The following is a 22,764-nucleotide window of genomic DNA, read 5'->3' as shown; positions in this document are numbered from 1 at the left end:
GTCGACATCGGCTTGTTACATCCATGGCCTCCCCTAGGGCAATGGAGTTTTGACACCAAGCCTCCAACCTCTCCTCCCCAAGCCTCACGTGCACATGAAGCTGGTCCTTCTAGTCTACCAGCTCACCCCAATCCACGAACCCAATGAAGATCCCATCCTTCATGGCACCCCTATGGTTTCAACCCAAGAGCCTCAGTATTCAAGCAGTGGTGTTCCAACTTCCTGTCAGTTTGTGAGGACATGATTGTTCTATAGCCGAGGAGAAATGTTAGCCCTCGGGTCAAGCTAACATGGCAAGAATTGAAGTGCAGTCATGGAGTGCCGACTTACTCAGCAGCGGTGGAATTTTTTGCACCAAGCACCATTTTGCAGTTAAGGTGTAGGATATTGCGACAGATCCACCAATTGCAAGTAATAGAATGACACACCACGCACTACTACTCTTAGAAGGTGGTTTTGCTTAGTTAGAAAACATTTAGGAAATTTTCCCCTTTAATTAAACCCTTGTTACTCTTATATTACTAATGTTTATTGGCTCTACTTAATTTTCTTAATTTCATTATTAGAAGTTCCCCTCCAACCCCCTTTTCCTTCCTTTTCTATTATTTTTCTCCCAGAATTTCCTCCTTTTTTCCACCTTTTTTAATTATTATTTTTCATTATTCACCTGTTTTGTCAACTAATTGTTCTCTATCCCTATTACAATTATTTCTAAATTCTCCAAGTAATTTTTTCCAATTTCTTTCAAAAACTTCATATTACAAATTGTTCCCTAATATTCCTTATTCCAAGTATTTTTCTCATCTCCCTACTTTTTCTTTAAAAAAACCCCCCCACCGGCCCCCTTTTCTTTCATCACATTACACTCAAAGGACCCTAATCTCAAAGATTGTGCCTAACTATGGCCTTCACCTACAGTGCTAGTAGCTACCATGGAAAAAGCCCCCCCTACATGTACCCCCCCGTACGAAGTACCTCCTTAACTTCCGCTAACTGCCCACCTCCACATAAATCTAAAAACCCCCAATCTCTCGACTCTCCCTTCCCCAACTATCCCTCCCTTTATCTATATAAGCCTACCTCAAACCATCATTCCCCATCTCAAGCTCTAGCCCTACCTACGTCCTCTACCTCCATTATCACGCTTCACGCTTGATTCACTACCCACAGTTTTGCACACTTCCAAAAACCTCTCTGGTCTGCTCTCCATCCACGCTACTCCTCCTAAACCTCTTCGTACTACGATCCCCTCCTGCCATCTGCAACTCACCCAATCGAGTCACCCGCTATCCTTGCTATTTTTCGATTGGCACTGCCAACCTCCTACATCCTGCTCTTTATTACTCTCTATGCCTCCCTACTTGCTACACCTGGGCAGCCGGCTATCCCCAATCCTCACAATGCCTCGACTGCGGCTCCCCTGCTAGTCAGCTATGTGTACTGCACCTCCATTGTAGCGCACTACTTATCCACTCGCCTCCTCCGTGTGCCTTTCCACTTCACTCCATGACCCACGACATGGACTCCCAGGTTCTTGTATCCACACCTCTTGTTATTATTTATTTCTTTCGCTCAATGTCTCTCCCCTCGTACTTCTATTTACTACTCCCTCACCCTCACTGTATCTCCCTAAACCACACATGAAATTTGTCTAATTCCCCCCTCTTATACTTATCTTATTTGTACCCTGTAGCCTTTTTTCACCCCCCCCCCCCTTTTTTCTTTTATCTAAGTACACCTATCTTTTTCCTTCCCTACCGCTTAAAACCCCCTTTTTTTCCTTTATTTTTAAGGACTACATTATTTTTTCTTATATTAGTCCTTCTTATTTCTCTTTATTTATAATTCTATCCCTTGAATTCTATTTCTATCCCTTCTCTTTTAGTTCCCGCTACAATTAATTTAGCAATATTTTTATTCTTTTTATTCCTTTTTCCCTCCCCATAGTCTTTTGCCATTAGTTCTTTTTATACTTCTAATGTCTTACCAAAAAAAAAATCATTTCTTTAACATAACTTTATTTAATTATTTGTAAAGATTACTTCTAAATCTTATCACGTTTTTATCTTTTCTCCCTTCCCATCCTTTTTTCCATTTCTTAATATTGCAAAACTTTTTAATAATCATATCCTTTATCAGCCTTCTTTTTCTATATAGCCTAATCTCTTCTAAATGGTCTCTCCAAAATTTCTTTTCTCTCCCTACCTTCTATATGTTCATAATTATAATTTTGTCCATTAAACTTAATTTCTCTTTCATTCTTTGTATATGCTTATGTCTATTTCTTCACTGTACCTCCACTTTATCACCCCCATAATTCTCTTAGCATAATTCTACACACCTCTAGTGATCATACCATTACTCTCCATACAACTTTGCAGTTATAATGTTTTTACAACTAGCTTTGTAAGTCACTGTCGTTAAGTGTTTTTTTATGGTGACTCCGCCGATAACAAGAGAGGGGTGTTTATCACACCTGTCTTCCCAACTAAGGTTTAACTCTGGTTATCACCATGTTTTTCTTGTTGGATGGTGGCAGGTAGGCAGACTCCCCTCTTCAATAAAAACACTACTGCCAATGACTTATCACTTGCTCACATTTCCTTTTTCTTTATGGAAAAAATTGTTCACCGTCTAAGTGATGCTACTTCATTCTTTGCGGATGATTATTTTAAAGTTTATCTTTAAAACATTTCTCATTCCTACTCTAAATTTTCTTCTCTTCACTATGGAAAGGGGTGTTGTAAATGTCTTCTACACACACATGCTTTCCCCTGCAACTTTGGACGATTGCTCATAAGACTTTTAAGTCATCAAGGCCTTTCTTTGGCTTTTTGACTCCCTGATCTAACTTGGTTCTCCTTTTTTCCCTTCTTTTCAGAAACATTCTTGGGATGTCTCTCTCCAGTCAAAGACCCTTAACAACCCACTTCCTACTCCCTCTCCCACTTCTCAAGTAGTACTCTCTCATTTCTAGGTTTTTGAGTTCTTTTCTTTTATTAGGACAATGATCTCAATGCTCTTGCAAAAAACTCCCCTTTATTCATCAAAACCCTCTCCTTCAATGATTGGGTAAACTTTTGAAATTCTCCCACACTGAATCGGCGGATGGCACTCTGGCAAGACTTAAAAGAGTTTCTTCTAATATTTTTGCAATTGACCTTAGTGATACTACTGCTCTTAATGAGTATCACTCCATCATCCCCAGCCTCGTGAATGACATACTCATCCTCAACAATTCTTTCCCCCTCCACATCCCTATTGGCCTTGCCCCTCCCAACATCACTTTTCACTCCTTCATCAAATTTGAACTCCTCTCCCCTGAGGACAAAGCTTCCTTCAAGACCCTCTCCCTATTGAGATATCGAGCTCCACTCACGATATGCCAGGCTGACTGTTGTGCATTTATGTCACCGACTTGTTAGCTGCAGATGCGGTTGGTACACCGCCCACGGATGATAGCTATCTTTATTTACTCTAGTTCGTGGCTCAGTTAGTATGCCACCTTAGTTAGTTGAGTTTGGTTTGAGACCCACATATAGGGTTCTTCTATTTCTTTGTACTAGAGTTCTTTTGGCTTTCACAACTAAAAAGAGGAAAACTGTTTTCAGCCTCTACCTGTGTGTGTATTCCCCCATTGTGTATGTGAGAAAGCCACAAGTGAGACTCCTTCCCTCTCTCCCACTATCTTCACATGGTATCAGAGCCTTGTTCATGGTAAGGAGCTCAAGAAAGCAAACCAAGTTCGCGGTGTCCTGGTAAGAGGACCAGTGTTGCTTTCCTTTTTCGAGTTTGGGAGCAAATCTCTGCAGGTAGCATAGCCGGAAGTGCAAGAGTGCACTGTCTCAGATTGAGATGCCCTTCGTGGTGTGGCGAGAGGGTAGTATATGCTACAGGGCCATTTCGGGGCCCGTTTTGAAGGCGGAAGTTCTTCGCAAGCACTCAGAAAAGGCCCTGTTTTCGCTGTGCTACCACTGCTCTGCTGGTCGGTGAAAAGTTGCCATAGAAATTGCATCATATGCCTGTGTGTAGAGATATTGGGAGTTGCAGAATCATGCTTGTTGCCTGTTGATGCAAAATCGTCACTAGGAAGTGACTATGCGGTCAAATACCACTTTCGTCAGTTTTGCAGATCTGCCCGTGTGAGGCAAAAGCTGTGTTTTTTGTAGTGATAGAATATTTTGTAGTGTTCTGTAATGGCGTCTGATTCTCTTTCACAAATTGTCACTGAAAAGCTTGACAAGAACAACTTCTAGGCATGGAAGTTTAGAATGACGAATTTCCTTATGGGAAAAGGCTATTGGGAGTTCATTACAGGAAATGAAGAAGAACCAGTTCTTCCTAATGTTCCTAATCAACAGGAAATGCAGGCATTTAAAGGATGGCATGAGAGAGCCAGAAAAGTTATGTAGTGGCTATCTATCAGTATTTTGGATTCTATGATTGTGCATATTCAGGATGCAAGTACGCCAAAGGAGGCATGGGATACTTTGGCAAAAATGTATAGCACAAATACGCAAGCCACGAAAATGCAGCTCAAACAGGAGTTGCACAATGTGCAGAGAGAAAATATGAGCATCAATGACTACCACATGAAGGTGAAGAAAATTGCAGATGCACTTGCTTCCATTGGGTCGCCAGTGGAAGATGATGATCTAGTTTCTGTGACCTTGAATGGTCTAGGAAAGGATTATGCATAGTTCCGGACATCCATTGCCGTCCGTGAAAAATTTCTTGATTTTGAAGAGTTGTTTGCTCTTCTAATTTCTGAAGAGCTGAGAAATAGGGGTGCATCTTCTTCAGGAGGAACTTCAAAAGAAACTGTCTTCTACTCAAAGGCTGGAAGAGGTAGAGGCAGAGGTAGAGGAGGCCGATCTCCAGGCCGTGGTAGAAATCAAAATATGTAGCAAACTCAAGAAAACCAGTCCTATGGAGGAGGACGTGGTAACTCTAGAGGCAGGGGGAGCCAAAGAGGCTGTCGTGGATGGCCGAGAGGACAAAATGCAAATAGCAATGTTGAATGCTACTACTGTGGTAAAATGGGTCATATGGCTAAGGACTGCTACAAAAAGCAGAATGACATTATGAATGGAAAATTGCAACAAGGCAATTATGCATCTTCTAGCAGACAGGGTGATGACAGAAATGAGCATCTATTTATGGTGTAGCACATGACCAATTCTGTGACAAGTGCAAAAGAACGAAATGATGTGTGGTATGTTGACTCAGGTGCGTCAAACCACATGACAGGTCATGCAGAATGGATGCACGATGCAAGGAAAATGGAAAAACTAGGATTTGTGGAGATTGGTGATGATACTACACATCCTATTGTGCAGATTGGTAAAATTCCTTTGTCTATGCAGGATGGGAAAAAGAAATACCTGTCTGATGTATTTCATGTCCCGAACATCACCAAGAACCTGGTTTCTATTGGTCAAATGGTTGAGCAAGGCTTGCAGGTCAGATTTAATCCTCATGGATGCTTTATTGAGGATATGAAAAGTAACGGTCGCTTGATAGCAAAAGGAAAGAAGAAGGGCAAGATGTTTACGTTGGATGCGGACATGCCTGAATTGAGTGCAGCAATGTTTGCACATGGGACCGGTGTAGTTGCAGATATTGATATCTGGCATAAACGCACTGGTCATGTTAATATACAACGACTTAAATCAATCCAAGCCCAAAATATTGTTGCAGGATTGCCTAAATTCAAGGTTGCAGAAATGCATAAGGTTTGTGAAGCCTGTCAATTTGGAAAACAGGGAAGGAAACCATTTCCTAGGCATGTTCAACAGAGTAAAAAGCCATTGGAATTAATCCACTCTGATGTGTGGACTACTAAAGCTGCATCTATTGGAGGCTGTCACTATTTTGTCACTTTTATTGATGACTTCAGTAGAAAAGTTTGGGTGTATTTTATGAAAAAGAAAAGTGAAGTGTTTGGGCACTTCAAAGCTTTTAAAGCTATGGTTGAAAAAGAAACAGGCCTGCAAATAAAATGCCTAAGGCCAGATGGAGGGGGAGAGTACCTCTCAAATGAGTTTGCAAGGTTCCTGTAGGAGCATGGCATAAAGCAGCAATATTCATGCAGTCATACCCCACAGCAAAATGGACTTGCAGAAAGGAAAAACAGGCATATTGGAGAGGTATCTCGAGCCATGCTAAATGAAAAAGATCTACCAGATTATTATTGGGCTAAAGCAGTTGCTACAGCAGTTTACATAATGAACAAGACTCCCACTATAGCAATACATGGCATGACGCCAGAGTAGATGTATACTGGTAGGAAACTAGGCATTTCTCATTTGAAAATTTTTGGTTGCATTGCCTATGTTCATGTGCCAGATGAGTTGAGTTCCAAGTTGGATCCAAAAGCTAAGAAGTGCGTCTTTATTGGTTATTCTCTGTAGCAGAAAGGGTATAGATGCTATAACCCTTCTACTCGTAAGTTTACAGTGAGCAGAGATGTTGTTTTTTATGAGATGAGCAGCTGGTATAAACCAGTAAATGTGATGATTGATGTAGATGCACAAAATGGTAATGCTACACAGAATTCACAGCAGCAATCACAAAATATTAGTGGACCTGTAGTGTCCTCTAGCAGTGGTTCACATACTTTGCCATGGATAGGCAGGTTGAGATTAGGAGAAACTCCTCAAAGCAATGCAGATAGTGGTATGTAGGTATCATGAAAAGGAAAAGAGAAGGTAGATCAGCCCATGTTTGATGTGAATGCAGGTCACTCTTATGTGGATGGTGAATCCAATAGCTCAGAACAGAGCATTAATGATGAGTTGGGTATTCCTTCTGTTGTTACACCTGGAGTAAGGAAGACCAGGGATGTTTTGAGAGCACCTGGAAGTGAGCCTATTTTGTGTAGGTCTACCACAGCTAGGTATCCTGTGGATAGGCTAAAATATGATGGATTTATAGCCATTCACTATGCCTATATGGTCAAAGTGATACAGGAACTAGAACCCACTTCTTTTGAGCAAGCCATGGGAAATGAAAAATGGGAGAAAGCCATGGATGAAGAAATGGATGCCATTTCTCTTTCATTCTTTGGATATGCTTATGTCTATTTCTTCACTGTACCTCCACTTTATCACCCCCATAATTCTACACACCTTTAGTGATCATACCATTACTCCATACAACTTTGCATTTATAATTTTTTTACAACTAGCTTTGTAAGTCAGTGGATTAAGTGCTTTTTTATTGTGACTCCAGTAATAAGGGAGGGGTATTTATGACACCAGTCTTCCCAACTAAGGTTTAACTGGTTCTCACCATGTTTTTCTTGTTAGATGATGGCAGGTAGGTAGACTCCCCTCTTCAATAAAAATGATGCTGCCAACGACTTATCAAAACTCAACTCCTCACATTTCCTTTTTCTTTATGGAAAGGCTATTGATATCAAAATAGAAGTTGAAGGACAAGCATATTGCCAAGCTAAAAGATGTTTTTCCAAGTAACTTCATTGAGGATATTGTGATGCCAAAAATTGATATCTTCTGTTTGGCACCGGTGATGCTTTTCTCTATGTTTGATAATAGTGTGAGTATCAAGTGATAGCCCAGTGGCTCTATTGCCATAATTTTGATTGAATGAGAGAGAAAGCAGATCGCTTTCCAAAGTGCAAGAATGGAATTTTGAGCAATTGGGTGTTTTAAACCATTAATTGCATTCTCATTACACTATAACATGTTGTTCCAACCATCAAGCTGGTTTTAAATGTGCCCAATGGCACACTAAAAGTACATAAATTAAGAAAGGGGAATCCTCACTATTGCAAATCTCATGTGACCCAGTCAATTAATGGAAATATATTTTCTTTGCTTTCTACAACCACCACTAAAATACCTCCAAGAATCAATGTAGTTGTTGCATCAAGCCAACATCAACACTGTGATCACAAATCTAGATCAACACAGAAAGGCTATGAGTAGATGATAGGTGGTGAGCTGCAAGTAGATGAAAGGTGGTGAGTTTCTGATAAGTGGTGAGCTACGGGTAGATGACAAGATAGATTGTGGGTCCAGTTTGATTCACAAAGATCTAGCACAAAGACTGTGCAAAGAAGCATAGAATTGCTCATGTAGTTACATGTGCTGAGATCTACAGTGTTCAAAATAGCAAATTTTCACGGATTGCATCTCATTATTATGCCAATATAAGCAATCATTATGTCAAGAAAAATTCCAACAAGAGCACGAGTCTGCTTGAAATTCAAAATATCATCCACCAGTGCATCATGTCATGGCCCCAAAAATGCCCCTAGGGTAGTTGCATAATTGGCTACACCCTCGCTACACTCGATCATTCATTAACCCTTGAAGCTTAAACTTCTATCACCACTTTGATTGTCTTGTTGCTTGAGTACTGGTTTCCTTCATGTATATTTAATGGTCTAGGTTCTTGCTAATGTAGCTCGCTTGGCCATGAGTTTGGCTTTATTGTGACCCTCTTGTAGTTTAATGAAGTTGTGGCTTGAGTTTTCTTCCCTTATATGTCCCTAAGTTCAAAGCTTTGGTTGAGTAGGAAAATTTGGAACAATGTGTCTATACCAACCTATATCACTATAAGATTTATACATTATAATGTTTGATCTACTTTTATAGTTAAGTTATATTTTTGTATCAAATTGCCTGTACAAAATTAATGACCATCTAAATATAGCTAAGGGATGGGTGTTTCTTTACAAACATTGAATGATATTTCTTCTCATTATTGCATGTGTATGTGTGTGTATGCATGCGTGCATGTGTGTGCGTGCATGCATTATTAACTAAAAAAGAAATCAAGGCATGAGGCTTGACGCTAGGCATGGCGACGCTCGAGGGCCATAGAGGAAAAGGGAACGTGAGGGGAGAAGCGTTAACATGGGTGGGGAAAAGGGATTAAGAGGGGTGGGAATGAAGAGCGGGACTATCGCCCAAGGGGGAAGGGAGAGGGGGAAGAGGAGCATGTACATGATGGGAGGTGGAATGTAGAGATGGAGACATTAAGGAAAGAGAGTCATGCTTTATTTGAAAGGAAGGATGGGGGGGAAATCAAAGTACTAGCTAGGTGGCTTTACAAGAATGAGCGTGTCCCATCAAGGTATACCCCCCTCCTTTTATAGCCAAGAGAGGGGGTCTCTCCTAATAAATGCATCCTCCCACATGCATGGTGTGTGTGGAGGTATCTCCCATGTGGGCTAGGTGGGTAGGCACTCTCAATTGTGTGCGACAACCCTTTGCCTCATTTTTCCACATAAATCAAACCCCATATCCCAAGTCTAAGATACTCCCTTGGTCTCTTCCCAATTTTATAATACGTTCAAACATCTAGGAGGACAAGTGGAGGGTTGGCACAAGGAGTCTTGCCACCTCATCCTACTTTCCCCATTATTTAACTTGCATTCTTGGACTGTCTACACCCCCCCCACATGGGCCTATCCTACATGGAGGGAATAATCCAATATAATATCCATCTCTGCCTAATTTATATTACTTCTCCCATGGTCCTTGGGCCATGTCTCACTAAATGCAGGCATGGGACTACCTAGGTGGAGGGGTGGCACATAGAGGAACCATGCCACCTTACATTTTATAATATTACTACCATGGATTATGTACAACACACCTTATGGGTCCTCTTACGTGGAAGGGTGGCACATGGTCATGCCCTACCACCTCAACCCTGGGTCCTATGTACACCATATTTTATTATACTATTACCACAACTTTTATCCATTCGGTGGTCCAATCTGTTATCAAAGCATAGCACAACATCCCCCTGAGCAAAGTGTCTTTCCCATCCCTTACGAATCTTAGCATCCAAGCGGGCCTTTTGTCGATTCTTTTGGATCTCTGTTTGATGTAGTGCACGGTATCGAGTTTCATCTAACTTCTCAAGTTGTACCAACCTGGCCTCTACATGTTCATCTTTTGTCATCCTCTGTTCTTGTGCCAACAATCTCAAGGCCGGAATCTCTATCTCTAGTGGTAAAACTGCCTCAGTACCATACACCAACTCAAAAGGAGTGTGACCTGTAGACGTTTTATGGGTGATGTTGTAAACTCACACAGCTTTAGTGACCTTCTGATCCCACTGGCTCCTATTCCCTGTGGCCATTTTTTCCATGGATTTACAAAGGAGGCCGTTGGTCCACTCCGTTTGTCCCATGGATGCTGGATAATAGATACTAGAAGTGCCATGATCAATACCCATGCAATCCATGAGCAACTCCACTGCTTCATTTAAGAATGGACTCCCATGGTTAGATACTATTTCCATGGGTGGACCCCAAACCTTGTGCAGATACGTTCAAATATGAAATTTGAAACTGCCTTACCATTTGCAGCGGGGAGGGCGATAGCTTCAGCCCACTTAGTGACATACTAAGTGGCTACCAAAAGATACTTCTTTTTGCGGGAAGTCGTGGGCAAGGGTTCGACAAAATCTATTCCCCACTTCTGAAATGGATGGATGGACATCACTAGATGATTTTGCCTGGGACACAAATCCTTCCTACCAAAGAATTGGCATGGTTCACAAGTTTTGCAATACATAGTGACATCCTTGAACAAGGTCGGCCAATAGTACCTAGCATGTAAAATCTTCTTAGTAGCTGTATAGTCACCAGCATAGTGACCACAAAATCCATCATGATAATGCTTCAATACCTTAGGTACTTCATCTACATCAATGGCCCGTCTTAGTACCCCATCCATGCCTTGACGGTACAAAACCCCATCAAAGAGAGTGTAGCGCCTACTGTCTCTTCGGATCTTCTTTCTCTCATAGCTTGTACTTTTCGAAGGAAAGGAGAAAGCGGTTAGAAACCTATAGATACCACCATACCATGGATCCCCAACTTCTACGGCCGCTACAAGGGTTACTTCAAGGCACTCCTCTAAATTAATCAAAGAATTCTTCAAATTGGAACAACCCCCTTTTACAAATTTGAAAGAAAAATCATATTCTTGTAGAACTACCAACCATTTGGCCAACCGGCCCATGGGATTTGGTGATTGAAGAACCTGTTTTGCAAGACCATTGCTAGAGATTATAACGGACTTTTGAGCCACATAATGCTTAAATTTCTCAATGCAGAACACCAAAGACAAGGCATGCTTGTCAGCCTTAGAGTAGCGTCATTCAGTTTTGAGCAATTGTGGAGAAGCAAATCCGATGGGATACATGAACCGATCCTCCCCTTGCTAGAGAAGAATACCCGCCATAGTGCACCAAACCCAAGATTGATATAGAAAGTCTTTGACCAATCATGATTGCATAGAATGGGTTCTGAAGCCAGAGCACTCTTGATTTGTACAAACCCATGATCACAATCCTCATCCCAAGAGAAATCAACCCCATATTTTAATAGCATAGTCATGGGTCACGTCAAAGCAGCATATTGATCAATGAAGCGGTGATAGTATCCTACTAGATTGACAAATGAGCATACCTAACATTTGGTTTTTGGTGGGGAGAGCTTGAGGATAGTTTCTAGCTTCTCAGGGTCAGGCTTGACACCCTCGAATGAGACAATATGTCCCACTAACCTCCCTTGAGTGGCTCCAATGGTGCATTTATCAGGCTTGAGGTTGCCATTTGCATCATTGACCCTTTGGAAGGCCAACCTAACCTTCATGATGTGCTCCTTCCATGCCAAGAATATACAGAATTCATCTAAAAACACCTCTAAGAAAACCCCCAAATAAGGAGCAAACACCATCTATATAAATCTTTGAAAGGTAGCAGGAGCATTGGTGAGGCCAAATGGCATTACTTTGAATGCAAACGTCCCCCAGGGTGTGGCAAATGTTGTTTTAAGCACATCCTCTCAGCAATTCTAATTTGATAAAACCCGGAGCAACCATCACAAAAAGTATACATCTCATGACCACTTACCTTCTCAAGAATGAGGTCTTGAAAGGGCAGAGGATGATGGTCCCTCTTGGTGGCCGCATTGAGTTTCTTATAATTGATGCAGACCCGCCACTTGTTGTTTTTCTTTGGGGTGACTACCACTGGTGAAACCCATTCAGTATTGTGGACTGGAACAATAAACCCAGCTTCTACAGGCTTCTGCAACTCTGAGCGCAAAGCATCGGTCTGTAGGGGCCCTAACCTTCGATACTTCTGAGCCACTGGCTTAGCATTAGGCTTCAGCTCTATCTTGTGTTCTATGGTAGTCACATAGTAAAGGTGGTGGTAGCTAGTTGCGAAGAGGTCAAGCAAACCTTTGAACATTTCTAGCAACTCATCTTTCTCACTCGGAGTGAGGTCTGGGGAAAGCATAGATACAAGCTATTGAGGACTAGCTGTTACCTTTTCTGTGGGTGGTGGGGTCAGAGACACCCCCATCATGTAAACTTCTTCCTTTGAGAACTCCTCCCCCCCGTCTGAATCTTCCATTGATTCAGACACCAAGGATGAGAGAGTATCACTGTCTTGCTCCTCTTCTTCTTCTGGTTCAGTGGCACCTGGTTGCACCAAGATCTTCTCCTTTGAAGCACCAAAAGACACGTGTCTTGTTTTCCAATAGCTGATTGCATCACTCTTTCTCAACCATGATCAATATCTTCAATGTCCACTACATAGAAATTGACGGTGGTGGTCAACCCACAGTGGCGGGCAAATCCTCAATGACTCCCAGGGTGGTGAGTCGTCGACCATCTGCTACCTTGATTCAAGGGGAGGAATGACTTGTGCATTTCAAATTCAACTTCATGATACGGGGCACCATGATATTACATGCAGCTCCCCCATCAACACACACACTTTTGATATGACAATTATCTATGATGACATCTATTGTATGTAGGTACTAATCAACTTCTTCAGAGATAGAAGAAATCTCTCATACCTTTCCCTTTTCCTTGCTCCTCCTTGTTGAGAGCCCTTACTGCAGCTCACATCTCACCTTAGGGTTAATGCTATTAGTTGAGAAAGGGTGATGCTCAAAGACCAATGAGCAAGGTCCTGAACAACCAAATAGTCTTCTTGCCCTGAGCCGATAGGAAAATCTGAGGCTGACCACTTACTCCTGCGAGATATTTTAGTCTTCTCTCTTGGTGGGTCTACCATCTTAGCATCTGAGGGCTCTAAGAAGGACACCTTCTTCCTGGGGCAGCCCGGTCCACAGTTTAGAGAGGGGTTCGAGGTGGTACGACTTCTCTTCTCGAGGTCAAGGACCTCTACATCAGAATCCTCAGTACCTGATTCACTTAGATCTTCACCCTTGGAATATTGGGACATTCAATGCGATAATGACCCTTCTGGTGGCACTCGTAGCACACAACATTAGCACGTTCTCTTAGAGGGCGATTGGCTTGATTTTTGATGCCCACCATCTCAAGCCGAAGATCATTCAAGGCCTTGGCTAGGTCATTAACTCTGAGTTCTTTAGCAGGAGGGACCGAGAGAGTAGGAAGGAGGGGGGCTCGTGGGCGAGGCTGGGGAAATCTTCTAGGCAGAGGGTGAGGATATACATCTTGTTGAGGGTAAGCATCTAAGGGAGGACCATACATTTCAGGTGGAGGTGGTGAATACATCCCTGATGGGGGGTACCATCTTCTTTAAAGTGGGGTCAGATTGAACTTTATCAAACTTTTGAGCAATCTCTTGTGCTCGCACCATGGTCTCTGGATTCTCCCATTTAAGCTTGAGGCATAATCCATCACTTGCTCCTGCTACAAGGTAGCCTAGCACATGCTGAGTCATTCCAGCTCGAAATTCGGCATTGTCCTCCTGCATGGCAATTAAACGGTCCAGGAGCACAGTCGCTTGATCCCCATATTGATGCACCATCTCACCTTCTGACTGCTTCAGGTTTACCACCTACAGGTACACATTCTCCTGCTCCTCTTCTTTGCCAAAATACTCGATCATTGCTACTGTCAACCTCGGCTAGCCAACTTTGGCAAACGTCTTCGGCCTGCTTCTCATACCACACTTGAGCCAAATCCTCTAGAAATGTGGGAAGAACCAACAACCATCTATCTTCACTAAGAAAGTTGAGAGAAACACAACAATGCTTGAAGTCCACAAGATACTCATTTGGATTTTCTTCAACCAACCACAGAACATAGGAATGTCAGCCATGCTTGGAAAATAGAAAAGAGAGAGGCGAAATGAGGCTTATGTTGGCAAACGATGGAAAGAGGTAGCTTGAACTAAAAATCAAGTGAAGATACATCCACAAAGCACACATAGGCAGGGTAGGGTGTGACTGGTGTATTGTGAAATGCTATACGAGAAGAATCTTTAGCATAGAATAGCTCATAAACAATCTTAAAAGGACCAACCCTTATTGGTCAAGGCATGATATTGCATCCGTCTTTATAGGCCAGGGTTAGAGATACAGCATTGCATGAGGTTGTTCATCAAGGTAAACAAGAATGCCATGACAATGTCAATAGTTGGAGAGCTTGCACATCACCTTCAGCTTCTTCCAGTTCTTGTAGTCACCATGCTATTTCTTCAAGGGGTGCGCGATTTGGCATCCTTCTTTTAAGCAATGTCCTTAAGGACCTTTCTGATGATGTTCAGAAGTCGGTAAACTCGTATCAAATATGTACAACACTTAGTTTCATGATGACCACAACCTTTGCATTCTTTACAAATGATCACCCTCATTCATGGCTTGCGGCTTTGTTGGGGTGGTGCTTCCACTCGTTTCATGCGTGATTGAAGTACAAGCTTCACGTGCCAAGAAATCAACAACTAAATCAAGACATTCAGCACCAAACAGACTTACTATCCTTTGTTGATAGTTTATCTTTCGACCAAAAAGAATTACAACATGAAGCTGAAAATGTGGCGCAAAGGGTTGATTAGGTACAAAGGGATTCTTTGGGCAAAACATCACCAACCACAGCCAAGCCCTAAAAACCGTTGTAGTGAGGTTGAGAAGAAATCATTCAAGATGAGCTTATCCACAAGAATTAACAAGCAGATGTGCCAAATCTCACCCCAAGCTTGTGGATCATCCCACCCTTGAAGAATGTCACCCTTTTAATTACCTTTGATGCAGCAAGTAGCTTGATCACCGCACAATGAGTAGAATTGGAATCAAAGCCCTCCCAGTGTATCACTAGTTCTTCACCTTGAACCTTCCACGGTGTATCATCCCACCCGTCGTCTCCTCGAGCAATGCATTGTACAATCAGTTGTTGAAGATCAACATGAAGATCAAGAAAGAGATCTTGCCAATTGGTAGCCATAATGAGCGGAGAACCAAGCACCAAATCCTTGAACCCGTCGAGAAGTAACATAAATATCCACCCTCCTCATGTGGGTGCATACCTCAAAAAGTTTAGAATCTGCAATCTAGTATGAGATATGAATAGATCACATGAAGTGAAGTACTTTTGCTTTTTATAGCAAGAGGAAACTCCCCATGGTTAGAGAGTTACAGTTCATGAGACCACCAAGATGTGCGGGAACCCAGAAGATAGGAACTGCGAGCAGAACACACGCAGACTGGAGGTGCAAAAATAGACAAGTTTTGCAACCGTAGGGATGGAGAACCGTGAGCAAATGTCATAGATTTGAAGCGCAGAAATAGAGAACCGCATGCAAAAAATGCTGCAGAACCTTGAGGACCATAGAGGAAAAGGGAACGTGAGGGGAGAAGCATTAACATGGGTGGGAAAAAGGGATTAAGAGGGGTGGGAATGAAGAGGGGGACTATGGCCCAAGGGGGAAGGGAGAGGGGGAAGAGGAGCATGTACATGATGGGAGGTGGAATGTAGAGATGGAGACATCAAGGGAAGAGAGGATGGGGGGAAAATCAAAGTACTAGCTAGGTGGCTTTACAAGAATGAGCGTGTCCCATCAAGAAATAGCCCCCTCCTTTTATAGCCAAGAGAGGAAGTCTCTCCCAATAAATGCATCCTCCCACATGCATGGTGTGTGTGGAGGAATCTTCCATGTGGGCTAGGTGGGTAGGCACTCTCAATTGTGTGCGACAACCCTTTGCCTCATTTTTTCACATAAATCAAACCCCATATCCCAAGTCTAAGATACTCCCTTGGTCTCTTCCCAATTTTATAATACGTTCAAACATCTAGGAGGACAAGTGGAGGGTTGGCACAAGGACTCTTGCCACCTCATCCTACTTTCCCCATTATTTAACTTGCATTCTCTGACTATCTACACCCCCCCCACATGGGCCTATCCTACATGGAGGGAATAATCCAATATAATATCCATCTACAGGGTTGAGGTGGCAGGGCATGACCATGTGCCACCCTTCCATGTAAGAGGACCCATAGGTGTGTTGTACATAATCCATGGTAGTAATATTATAAAATGTTAAGGTGGCATGGTTCCTCCATGTGCCACCCCTCCACCTAGGCGGTCCCATGTCTGCATTTATTGAGACATGGCCTAAGGACCATGGGAAAAGTAATATAAAATAGGTGGAGATGGATATTATATTGGATTATTCCCTCCATGTAGGATAGGCCCATGTGGGGGGGTGTAGATAGTCCAAGAATGCAAGTTAAATAATGGGGAAAGTAGGATGAGGTGGCAAGATTCATTGTGCCAACCCTCCACTTGTCCTCCTAGATGTTTGAATGTATTATAAAATTGGGAAGAGACCAAGGGAGTATCTTAGACTTGGGATATGGGGTTTGATTTATGTGGAAAAATGAGGCAAAGGGTTGTTGTGCACAATTAAGAGTGCATACCGACCTAGACCACATGGGAGATTCCTCCACACACACCATGCATGTGGGAGGATGCATTTATTGGGAGAGACCCCCTCTCTTGGCTATAAAAGGAGGGGGCTATTCCTTGATGTGACACGCTCATTCTTGTAAAGCCACCATGCTAGTACTATGATTTCCCCCATCCTTCCTTCCTTTCAAATAAAGCATGACTCTCTTCCCTTGATGTCTCCATTGCTACATTCCACCTCCCATACTGTACATGCTCCTCTTCCCCCTCGCCCTTCCCCCTTGTGCCATAGACTCCCTCTTCATTCCTACTCCTCTTAATCCCTTTTTCCCACCCATGTTAACGCTTCTCCCCTCACATTCCCTTTCTCCCCATGGCCCTCGAGCGTCGCCATGCCTAGCGTTTATCCTCATGCCTTGATTTCTTTTCTAGTTAATCGTACTTCCATAGAAGTAACAATGTTGCCCTCATGTATAAGTTTTGTACCAATACACATTTCCAAAATGCGTGTTATACGGATCCATAAACTATAGGAATTTATTCTTTTAAAAAGCCTTTATTTTTATAAAATGTTAATCCAATGCTTGAATTTAAGCATATTTTGATATTAGCATAGGTGCTTATTTTGATACTAGCACATGTATTCATATGAAATTTGTGGCCATAGAAGATGTTTATTGAACGTAATGATGTTTTTAGATTTCAATATTAACTAAAGTTGTATATCATCTTATAGTATTGAGATGAAATGGTTTGATTTTGATCTAATGGTCAATGATCTTTTGATAGTAGAAAATTTTTAAGTTTATCAATTTACTTTATTTTGATTTAGGCCGTAGTAATGTGCACTTGGATTCTGGAATCTGAAATTTCATGACGGATTGATATTTCTATCGAATAGAGTGAAAATTTTATCCAAAAAAGGGGGGAAAAGATTGGCTTGAAAATGATTAAAATCTCTCATTTGTCCAATGAAATTTTCAATGATAAAAATTCCTACCAATGAAAAAAACATCGTCAAGAAATTCCATCGATGGGCGTATTTCCGTTCGATAGAACGTTTCCATCAATGGAAATTTTTTCTACCATCAGAATCATAAATTTCACCTCCATGGTCCAAAACAAATACAACACAAAGTAACTAACTTACTAGCTCTACTTACTTCTAAGATTCATAATTCAAACTTAGATCAACATACTACCAAAGCCAACATTTTTTGTTTTTTGCATATAAAAATCACATGCTACAAGATTAATTCAATCTACAAGTTGAAAAATCACATGCTATAAGATTAATTCAATCTACATGGATATAAAAATCACATGCTACAAGATTAATTCAATCTACAAGTTGAAAAATTATCATTAATTCATATTAATTGAAATCACATTGCTTAAGGCAAGCATACTTTATTGTTGTTACCTTAAGGTATCAAAAATGGTTAATTAACCTACCATAACAGAATCTCTTCCCTCTCTCTCTCTCTCTCTCTCTCTCTCTCTCTCTCTCTCTCTCTCTCTCTCTCTCTCCCTCTCCCTCTCTCTCTCTCTCTCTCTCTCTCTCTCTCTCTCTTTCATTCATTTGTAGGCTAAACCTTCTAACTTGGCTTAACCCTGAGACGTAACGGAGGAAGGTCTCCCTCCACAAGTGATGCAACATTCTCACTAAAGCTATAGCAATCTCTGGTGAGGCTTCAATTCATTACTCAATTACGGCATGTGTGGAATTTTTTAGTACTTGTTTTTAAAGAGAAGAATGTTCTTTTTGTTTAAAAATGTATGGGAACATTCAAAACGCAAAAAATGCATATTTTTAAACTGATCAAAGCATACCGATTGACCACAAATATAAGGAGTGGTATCAATCCACACCACGTGGTATAAATAGGATACACTACACTGTGTCAAGATACACCGTGTGGTAAAATGGACTACTGCATGGTGTAATTGGAATATTGCTATACGCAGTGTATAGGGATACCACGCCAAATGCATTTGATGATGCATGTGCACTGCATGGCACACTATAACTGCTTAAGGATACCACATGGTGTTCTATGACACTATTTGGTATGTCCAAGTGGGATGTATAAAAAGGGGGGACCCTACCATTTTTCCAACCTTCTTCCTAACTCCCACCTATTGCCTTCACTACCTTATTTTTGGTGAAGTGTCTACTTTTTTTTTAAGTCGGGGCTGGATGATGGCTACTTCAACTGGCTGAATTCGCCTCACCCTAGCTGAGAGAAAAAAATGAGAGAGGGAGAGAGAGAGAAAGCGAGAGAGGGAGAGTTTTGTATGTTTTCTTTTTTGTATGATTGTGTGCATGTGTGATAATTTTTTCACTAAGGGCCGATTGATGGATCACTTCAGTCGATCAGATTCATCTCACCCAAAGTGCATGTTTTAGGTAGTGTGATGATAAATGGCTCTCTTTGGCCAGCCAAATTCACCTCACTTTGTTCTAGTATTTATACTTATATATATACTATATAGGTGACAGTAGATCCAGTTGTTGTCTGGATGATGGCTCGCTTCGACCAGTCGGTGATAATGACCTTCTTGACTAGATGTGTGATCACATGATTAGTGATCTAGATCATCTTGGTTCTGTGATGCTATTACATGTTTTGTTGTTTCATATTTTATAGCCTATCCCCTTTGATAGCGTCTATTTTACTAGGTACAGCGTACGCATGTACATTTTGCATGCTTTGATTCAGCCTCAAGTGTTTATAGAGTCCACACTATTGTTTGTGTTAGATTAAAAGTATCTATTAGAAGTTTCACATCTACAAGTGTGTGCATAGAATTCAAATATGTTTCTTAAAGAAATTTGTTACATGTGTTTGTATGTACAATTTCGTTCTTGTTTTCATTGTAGCATAGCAATCTGGGTGCTTATGTAATGATTTTTGTAACTTGTGTGAATTAGATAATTTCTTTTGCTTTTGTTTTTGTATATATAGTTAGTTCTCATCATGGTCATAGCATAGCCATTTAAGTGCTTACATAATCATTGTTGTGTGGATTAGATCATTACTTTCACTTTTCTCATGGCAGCCACTGAGAGTGCTCTCAACGGAAGCAAGAACGGAAGGAGAGAGAGAGATAGAGAGCCACACAAGCTTTGGTGGGTGCAGAACCACCCTAATCTTCTTTTTCATTCATTTATATATGTATTTGAGTATTGTACATAACTGGGGTAAAGGCACAGTGACCTTCAACCCCCACAACCTCCCACTTAAAGGACAATGTGCCTTTAAGGGAGAACAACCAGTGAGCATACTATCCAATGCCCATCAATACACGACAATACTCAAACCGCTGACTAGGTAGAATCTTCATCAGCATATTTGCAGGGTTATCATCTGTATGAACCTTGACAAGCTCTATGCGCTTGTCCTCAAGTACCTCCCTGATGAAGTGGTACCTGACCTCAATGTGTTTGGTCTTTGCATGAAAGACTAGATTTCGTGCTAGCTGAATAGCACTCATGGAATCACTATGCAATGTCGGTACACCTGTATGAATCCCCAAATCTCCCACTAGCCGATCAAGCCATATAGCCTCCTTGCAACCCTCTGTGGCTGCAACATACTCAGCCTCTGTGGTAGACAAAGCAATGCACTTCTGTGCACGAGACATCCACGACACTGCACCACCTGCAAAGGTGAACACATAACCAGAAGTGGATCTCCTACTATCCACATGCCCTGCATAGTCTGAATCTGTGTACCCAAGTACACGCATGTCTCCTTTGCCAAAGCAAATGCACATCTCCTTGGTACCCTTCATGTACCTCGCGATGCATTTAACTGCCTCCCAATGCCTCTTTCCTGGATTAGCCATATACCGGCTAACAACTCCCACTGCAAATGCAATGTCTGGTCTAGTAGCTATCATAGCATACATAAGACTCCCAACTGCTGATGCATAAGGAACCTTGGCCATCACGGCCCTTTCCTCATCTGATTTGGGACTATCTGTATGACTCACATATGGAGGAAATGGAGTACTCACTGCCTTCCCCCCCTCCATATTGAAACGCTGCAATACTTTTGTAACATACTCTTTTTGTGAAAGCCAAAGGAGTTTCCTACTCCGATCACGCGTGATGCGCATACCAAGAATATGACCTGCAAATCCCAAATCCTTCATATCAAAGGCCTCATGCAACTTGGCCTTTAATGCATCTAGCTCATAGGTATTCTTGCTAGCCAATAGCATATCATCCACATATAGTGCCAAGATTATCAGGCTATTATCCTTAGCCCTTTTAGTGTAGAGGCAGTGATCAATTTCACTCCTTCTAAAACCCTGGGACCGAATGAAAGCATTAAACTTCTGATACCATTCTCTAGGTGCTTGCTTAAGACCATAGAGACTCTTCTTTAGCTTGCAAACTAAATGCTCTTTGCCCTTTTCTTCAAAGCCTTCCGGTTGCACCATGTAAATTTCCTCATGCAAATCCCCATGCAAGAAAGCTGTCTTGACATCCATTTGCATAAGCTCCATATCCTCTGATGCCACTAGTCCAAGCATGCATCTAAGTGTGGTCATCTTCACAACCGGAGAGAATATCTCATCAAAGTCCACACCCTTCTCTTGCTTGAACCCTTTAGCAACCAAACGGGCCTTGTACCTAGGCACATCATCACCTGTGACCTTCATTTTGTAGACCCATTTACATGGCAATGCTTTCTTTCCATGTGGCAAAGAAACCAAGTCCCAAGTCTTATTCTTCATAAGTGAACTCATCTCTGATTGCATAGCATACTCCCACTTGCATTGATCCTCATGCATCATAGCCTCTCTGTAGCAAGAAGGCTCCCCGCAATCAGTAAGCATCACATAGTCTACCCCTGGAACAAACCTATCAGGTGGTCTAGACACTCTAGATGATCTTCTCAAAGGCATTGCAGCTTGCTGTCCCATTTGCATATCAGCCACATTTGGCTCATTATTTCCACCAATAGATGATTCATCATCTACCCTTGATTGTATACCTGTGGGAGTACTTGGTGGTACCATTTCTTGCACATTTGGTGCATGGACAGCTTGCTGTCTATCAACATATGCAGGTGGATTCACATCCTGGAAAGTGATTCTCCTCATTTCCACATCCCTCATGGGTGCCTTATGCATCTTCTTCTCATTGAAGACCACATCATGGCTGCGTATGATCTTCTTTGCTTCTGGATCCCAGAGACGATAGCCCATCTCTCCACTTTCACCATAACCCAGAAAGATGCATTTCCTAGACTTAGGATCTAGCTTCTTTCGAAGCTCTTTTGGCACATGTGCATATGCCTCACACCCAAATATACGCAAATGAGAGTAAGAGGGCTTCTTGCCACTCCATGCCTCTTCAGGAATACCACCATCCAAACTCTTACTAGGTGATCTATTGATCACATGCACTGCAGTCTTCATTGCCTCAGCCCAAAAACCACCAGAAAGACTTGCATTGGAAAGCATGCATTGCAACCTTTCTTGAATAGTACGGTTCATCTTTTCTACAACTGGATTTTGCTCTGGAGTATGAGGGGATGTGAGCTCCCTCTTAATCCCATGTGTATCACAGAAATGCTGAAAGTCATGAGAGAGATACTCTCCACCATTGTCAGTCCGTAGGCATTTAAGCTTTCTACCTGACTGATTCTCAACCAAGGCCAGCCATTTCTGAAATACCTGGAACACATCACTCTTCTGAGCTATAGCATAAGCCCACACTTTCCTAGTTGCATCATCAATGAATGTCACATAGTATTTAGCCCCACCTAATGACCGTGTAGGCATGGGACCACATACGTCTGAATACACCAAATCAAGCTTTTCAAATTCTTTCTTTCCCCTTCTTTTATGGGCTGATTTAGTTTGCTTCCCATAGAGACAATGCTCACAAAATTCAAAATCAGAGAAACTCAAATGCGGTACATAACCCAAACGGCATAAAAGTTTCGTTCCATTTTGGCTCATGTGCCCCAACTTGCAATGCCACAAAGAAGTGCTTGGCTGCTCGGTTATTGCAACAACATGATCAAATACCCCTGATACATGTAAGGGATACAAAGTCCC

The sequence above is a fragment of the Dipteris shenzhenensis genome, chromosome 29 (assembly GCF_047967505.1).
Source record: "Dipteris shenzhenensis isolate YYH24624 ecotype China chromosome 29, Dip_SZ_1.0, whole genome shotgun sequence".
Lineage (NCBI taxonomy): Eukaryota > Viridiplantae > Streptophyta > Polypodiopsida > Gleicheniales > Dipteridaceae > Dipteris > Dipteris shenzhenensis.
This window is presented reverse-complemented; position numbering follows the sequence as displayed.